Source organism: Lolium perenne, chromosome 3, assembly GCF_019359855.2.
Source record: "Lolium perenne isolate Kyuss_39 chromosome 3, Kyuss_2.0, whole genome shotgun sequence".
Taxonomy (NCBI): Eukaryota; Viridiplantae; Streptophyta; class Magnoliopsida; order Poales; family Poaceae; genus Lolium; species Lolium perenne.
The window spans coordinates 326,850,421-326,856,490 of NC_067246.2; the positions used below are offsets into that span (position 1 = coordinate 326,850,421).

Genomic DNA, 6,070 nt, shown 5'->3' on the forward strand with positions numbered 1-6,070 from the left:
GAACAAGAAGTGGTCAAGATGGCATGGGAACAACGGAGAGAAAACATGTTAGCATGAAAATACCAACATGGCAAAGGAATAGATTATATGTGGAGATTGATAACAGATGATAATGAAGCAACCATAGTACAGAAATTTTGAAAAACAATTTTTCCCTATGGCACTACGGTTTCCCCGAACACGTCGAAACCTAGGTGAAACAGGTAAGAACAGAGTAAAAACCGTTACACTTCCTTACCAGAGGGAGGGTGGGTGGGGTAAGAAGTAAAAGCAGAATTCCTACTCTCGCGCATAAGTTTTCCTATATAGCTACCAAAAAATATGAGTTTCTAGACACAACTTCGTCCGCTGCAAGGGCTCCTAAAGGCAGTCCTGCTCTGATACCAAGTCTGTAAGCCCCAGGAGTAGGAAAACCCAGAGCGCGCAGGTATGAGGGGTTTATGTGCATGAGGTCACTACAAGGGACCGTGAGGTCGCCTCGCATTCCCAAGCTTATGGGTAGGCCAAGCAACAGCTCGACACGCCCATGCACACATCACCCACCTCAAAGGCTCACGTTAGGCTTTCCAGGCCTGAGTGCTTCACCTTCCTGTGCACTTCACACATACACGCACTGTGCACAGGATACAAGGGTAGAATACAGCTCGAATATCACAACATGACTATGTAAGACACAAAAGATGGAAATAAAGTTCATATATAGCAACGCTCTAATGAGCAAGATCCAAATGACACACAGAGGACACATGTCCCATCAGTACATCATACATAAGATAGCAAATAGTCTGGGTACAGACAAGATCCAAATTGGACTAAGAGTCCTGAAGATAATCAAGCGGGGGTTCCATAACCAACAAGCCACAGGCTGCTGCCTTAGGAACGATCCTGCTACGCAACGAAGTCGTCGTCCGTGAACTCGACAAAGTAGCCTCCTGCGTACTGCTCATCATCTGTCGTACCTGTTTGTCGAAAAGCGGGTTCCGGAAAAGAGAGAGAAAAACGAGGGTAAGTACCAAGTGGCACGTACTTGCGAGACAAGACCAGCTATGCTTGCTGGGGGGCGGTATAAACTTCGCCCGGCTATATGGTGGAGTTTAGCGGCAGCAAAGCAACTAACCAAAAGAGACACGCTACAACAATCGTCTATCAGAGAAGATGAGAGAGCGCATAAGCTAGCAGTTCTATACTCTGCAAACAAAACCCAGCCAACGCGGTCCCCCTTAGCCAAGAGGTACTAGCAAGGCACTCACACAGTTGACAATTTTATATCCATTCCATTATAATAAGGCTAACTTACTACGCAAGTAATTAGCAAGTTATTAGCGACAACATTAGGTGTAAGTTGTTCTATGATCGAGTTAAACAGCTCCAAGTCGTCCATAACCGCGGACACGGCTTTCCGAAAAGATATAACCCTGCAGGGGTGCACCAATGTTACCATACACGCATGCTCGAACCCGCATAGACAAGTGCGGAGTCTCACAACAAGACCGTTCCCAGATCAACAAGAATGCCTAGGGGGGCCACCCGACTAAGCTACCCGAAACGAAGTTCGGCCGTACTCCGATGCGGACTCAGGGTTTGCGTTAACGGCTAGGCGTGCAAACCACACGCTTCGCTAAACGTTCCGCAATGTACAGTACAGAATATAAACACCCGAAGGCAACAGGAAGTAAACACCCGAAGGCAACAGTAAGTAAAGCATGGCATACATGGCATAGGCAAATAAAACCAAGGTTGTGGCCCCCTTTTCAACAGACTTGAGAAATGGTAATGGGTGATGGGGGATCCCGATAAAATCTCCCGCGAGTGGTTAGCGCGCTCAGTCTTAGAACAGATAACAAGAACTCGGGTCCTAGGGGACACAAGCGAGACAAAAATCCGATGCTCTCGCAAAGGGGCTCACCGATGCCTCTGCAATATTATTATCCCATATCAATTTTTAGTTATAGCAAAAGTTATCAACTTCATTTTCGAAAAGGTAGTACATGTGTCAATATCCCAACAAGATATCCCGAACATTTCGAGATATCAACAGGAACCCTAAACTCGCCTACGACTCGCAAAGCTGGCAAACAACAAACAATAGGTAGGGCGAGGAGGTGTAATTCGGATATATAGGTAACAGGTGGAATAGGTCACGTGACACAACAGAATCGCAACATAGGGATAGCAATAGATCAAAAGAGCAAGAAACTGTAAAATAGGTGAAGAGGTGGGCTCGCCTGTCAGATCAGCGGTAGAAGCACAGACACGATCCTCCTGAGGGTGCTCGTACTCACCTTTCGTACTGCTCTGCGTCGGCGTCTACTCGAGAAGAACCAAATAACACATACAAGGAAGATATAGCACAAATCAATACAAGTAGATGCAATGCGCAATATGATGCATGATGACATGGCAATATGATTGTGCAAGGCAAAATTAAGTGGGGTGCTCATATTTCACATGAAATGATAAGCACCGTCACATATTGTCTTAATTCAATTGTGCAAGTTTTAATTGGGCAATTTCAGAGATGATGCCAATGATGCATGAGGATGCCAGATTTGAATTCCTCTCGTTTTTCTGATGAAAATAGATATAAAGTTTGCAGAATTTGGAATTGTAAAATTGGAGATATGATTTATGCCATAAATACTCAATTAAAATCAGATTTTAAATATGTTCAAATTTTATTTATTCAAAACCCAAAACTAACTTCATATTTGGAAAGTTCATGTTTTGCTGATGAATTTGGACATAAAGTTTGTCAAATTTGGAAAAAGGAAAGTGCAAAATTAATTTGTTGGAAAACAGGCCAGATTTCATATTTTCAGAAAAAGCAAAAAGGAATTCGAAATTTTGGACTGAAATGGGCGGGAAACATTTTACACCGGGTTGGAACTAGCCTCAGTGGCTGACCGGTGGGGTCACATGCCACGTAGGACTGCTCGCGTGGCGCGCCAAAAAGTTTGGTTTAATTCGCGCCCGCGGGAACTCGAACCCGGGCTGCTGTGGTGTGAGGCTCGAGCGCTGCCAGTGGGCTAGCTCGACGGATTTGTTACAACACAGGCTGATTACAAGGTAAGGTATACACCAGCGTTATCTGAATTTGACAGTTGAAACTGAATATTGACACTTGCAGTTTCCTGTAGGTGTATTTCTGCACGGTTTTTAAAGTTACTATTGCGACGAAACTGGATGGTGAAACGATGTGTACTCAACGAGTTGAGAAAGAGGGAAGTGGGGAGATTGTAATGGGACATATTTGAGTGGAGACGGAGCAGCGTGGCGCCGGCGGTGATCGTCGGAAGTTGAGGCCAGACACGGCGAGGAACAGATGTAAACTGAAAACGGTTTTCTGGATCAAAGTTTGAACGAAGGTGGCGTTGTCTACAGGCAACGAAATTGAGTGATTCCAAAACGAAAGTTGTAGCCCTTCGTCTCAGCTTTCCAACGGTGTGAGGTGCTCGTGCTGGGGTGGAGTAACTCGCCGGCGGGACTCGTCGGAAAACAGCACCGTGAAACAGCAAAAACTGGAGCTTTTCGGTCCTCTCGATCTCGATCTCGATTTCGTTTTCTCCCGAACCAGAGAGGTAGAGGCATGCAGGGGAGGTGTAAGAAGGGAGGCTGCTCACCCTGTGGTCCTCGGTGACCAGGTAGGAGAGGCGGAGGGGCTGCCGGAGCTGGGAAGGCAAGAGGTGGCCGGGTAGACGAAGAAGATGAAGTAGCTCGGGCTGCAGGCCTTGGCGTCCTTGAGGCTCTGGGGGTGACGAGGTGTGGAGGAAGGCGAAGGGGAAGGAGAGGTTAAAGTGCTCCCCCTTGTTCAGGTTATGCCGAGGTTGTCCATGGCGTTGTGGTGGTGGCCGGCGATGAGATGGTGGGTTTTGTTCCAGGGGGGAGAGGATGGTGGCGGCTGGCTGTTTGGAGGAGGAGGAAAAAGGGGTAGGGTTTGGGAGGCTGGTGCTGCTTATAAAAGGATGGTGGGGAGTAGGTCGCCGTGAGGAGAGACGATGCCGTCGCCATATCTTTCCAGGAAAAGGTGGCGAGGACGGCGACGTGAAGTGAGAAGGTCTGCCTCCGTTTACTGTTTTCGGTAAGGGGTAGCTGGGCTGGTTCCTAGGCTTCCTCTTGGGCCAAACTGGTGGGCTGCAGAGGTGAGAGGGGAGATGGGCTAGCTGGGCCAGGTTACGGTGAGAGAGAGAGAGGGAGCAGGCCGCCGGTTAGAAAAGGTTAGGGTTAGAAGGGTTAGGTTAGCTTAGGGTTTGCTTTTTATTTCTTCTTTTCATTTTCTGTTTTATTTCTTTTCAAGATAAAAAGCTATTTTATGAATTTTGATAAAAGGTGTTGTTTGAATATTTGAAGGGAGAAGAATATGAGAAGAAATCACATACACATGTGATGAAAGAGGGAGAATAGAATTAAAGGAGGGGATTATACATAGAGCTAAAAGGAATAAGGCTCCATGATTTTATGTGCAACAAAAGTAGTTTTACAAAATATTAAACCAACCATTTGGGAAAGAGTATCTCCAACTCAAAATAAGTTGGTTAGCAAAGTGGAGAGGTAGAAGAGAGATTAAGGTTGTAACCAAATTTTAGAAAATTTGGCATGACCTTTGTGTTAGGGTAAAAGAGGGAAAAGGTTATGGTGTTGCCTTTCTTGGAACATCACAAGAGTGTGAGAGCCAAGAGCAAAGAGAGGAAGAACACAAGCAAAGGAAAAAGAACCAAACCAAAAGCAATGCAATTTTATAAAACCAAGTGGTTATATGCATGAATGCAATATGATGGTATGACCACAATGCAAGAAAAGGTACAAAGGTTCTATGTATTACTCTTGGGATGTTACAGAAGGTCTCATCGTAGTCAACTCCTTGAATTTGTCGAAAACCCTTTGCGACAAGTCGAGCTTTATAGACAGTAATATTACCATCAGCATCTGTTTTTCTCTTGAAGATCCATTTATTCTCGACAGCCTTGCGGCTATCAGGTAAGTCTACCAAAGTCCATACTTGGTTATCATACATGGATCAAATTTCGGATTTCATGGCTTCTTGCCATTTGTTGGAATCTGGGCTCATCATTGCTTCTTCATACGTCGCAGGGTCTTCATTATTGTTGTCCACAATCATGACATTTAGACAGGGATCATACCAATCAGGAGTGGTACGTTCCCTCGTCGATCTGCGAGATTCAGTAGCTTCCTCGTTCGAAGTTTCATGACCATCATCATTTGCTTCCTCTCTTGTCGGTGCAGGCTGCACAGGAACATCTTCCGGCACTACGCTACTCTGATCTATGAGAGAAGGTTCAACAACCTCATCGAGTTCTACTTTTCTTCCCGTCACTTCTTTAGTGAGAAACTCCTTCTCAAGAAAGGATCCGTTCTTGGCAACAAAGATTTTGCTTTCGGATCTGTGATAGAAAGTGTACCCAATTGTTTCTTTAGGGTATCCTATGAAGACGCATTTCTCCGCTTTGGGTTCTAGCTTGTCAGGTTGTAACTTCTTTACATAAGCTTCGCAACCCCAAACTTTAAGGAACGACAGCTTAGGTTTCTTACCAAACCATAATTCATACGGTGTCGTTTCAACGGATTTAGATTGTGCCCTATTTAAAGTGAATGCGGCTGTCTCTAAAGCATAACCCCAAAACGATAACGGCAAATCGGTAAGAGACATCATAGATCGAACCATATCCAAGAGAGTTCGATTACGACGTTCGGACACACCATTGCGCTGTGGTGTTCCTGGCGGTGTCAACTGTGAAAGTATTCCGTATTTCTTTAAATGCATGCTAAACTCATAACTCAGATATTCGCCTCCGCGATCAGAACGCAGAAACTTAATCTTCTTGTTACGTTGATTTTCTACTTCACTTTGGAATTCCTTAAACTTCTCGAAAGTTTCAGACTTATGTTTCATAAAGTAAATATACCCATATCTACTCAGATCATCCGTGAAGGTTAGAACATAACGATAACCACCGCGCGATGCTACACTCATTGGTCCGCACACATCGGTATGTATGATTTCCAACAAGTCTGTAGCTCGCTCCATTGTACCAGAGAATGGAGTCCTAGTCAT

At 45.1% G+C, this 6,070-nt stretch overlaps 1 long non-coding RNA gene across 1 annotated transcript; it reads right to left on the minus strand.

Moving 5' to 3' along the window:
• Positions 1-681: 681 nt before the first annotated feature.
• On the minus strand, positions 682-3,930 carry LOC139838643 (uncharacterized). The gene is made up of 3 exons (XR_011756310.1): positions 3,621-3,930; positions 2,226-2,307; positions 682-959 (listed from the first exon to the last, which is right to left on the minus strand). It is a non-coding gene; the product is annotated as an uncharacterized lncRNA (long non-coding RNA).
• Positions 3,931-6,070: the final 2,140 nt, after the last annotated feature.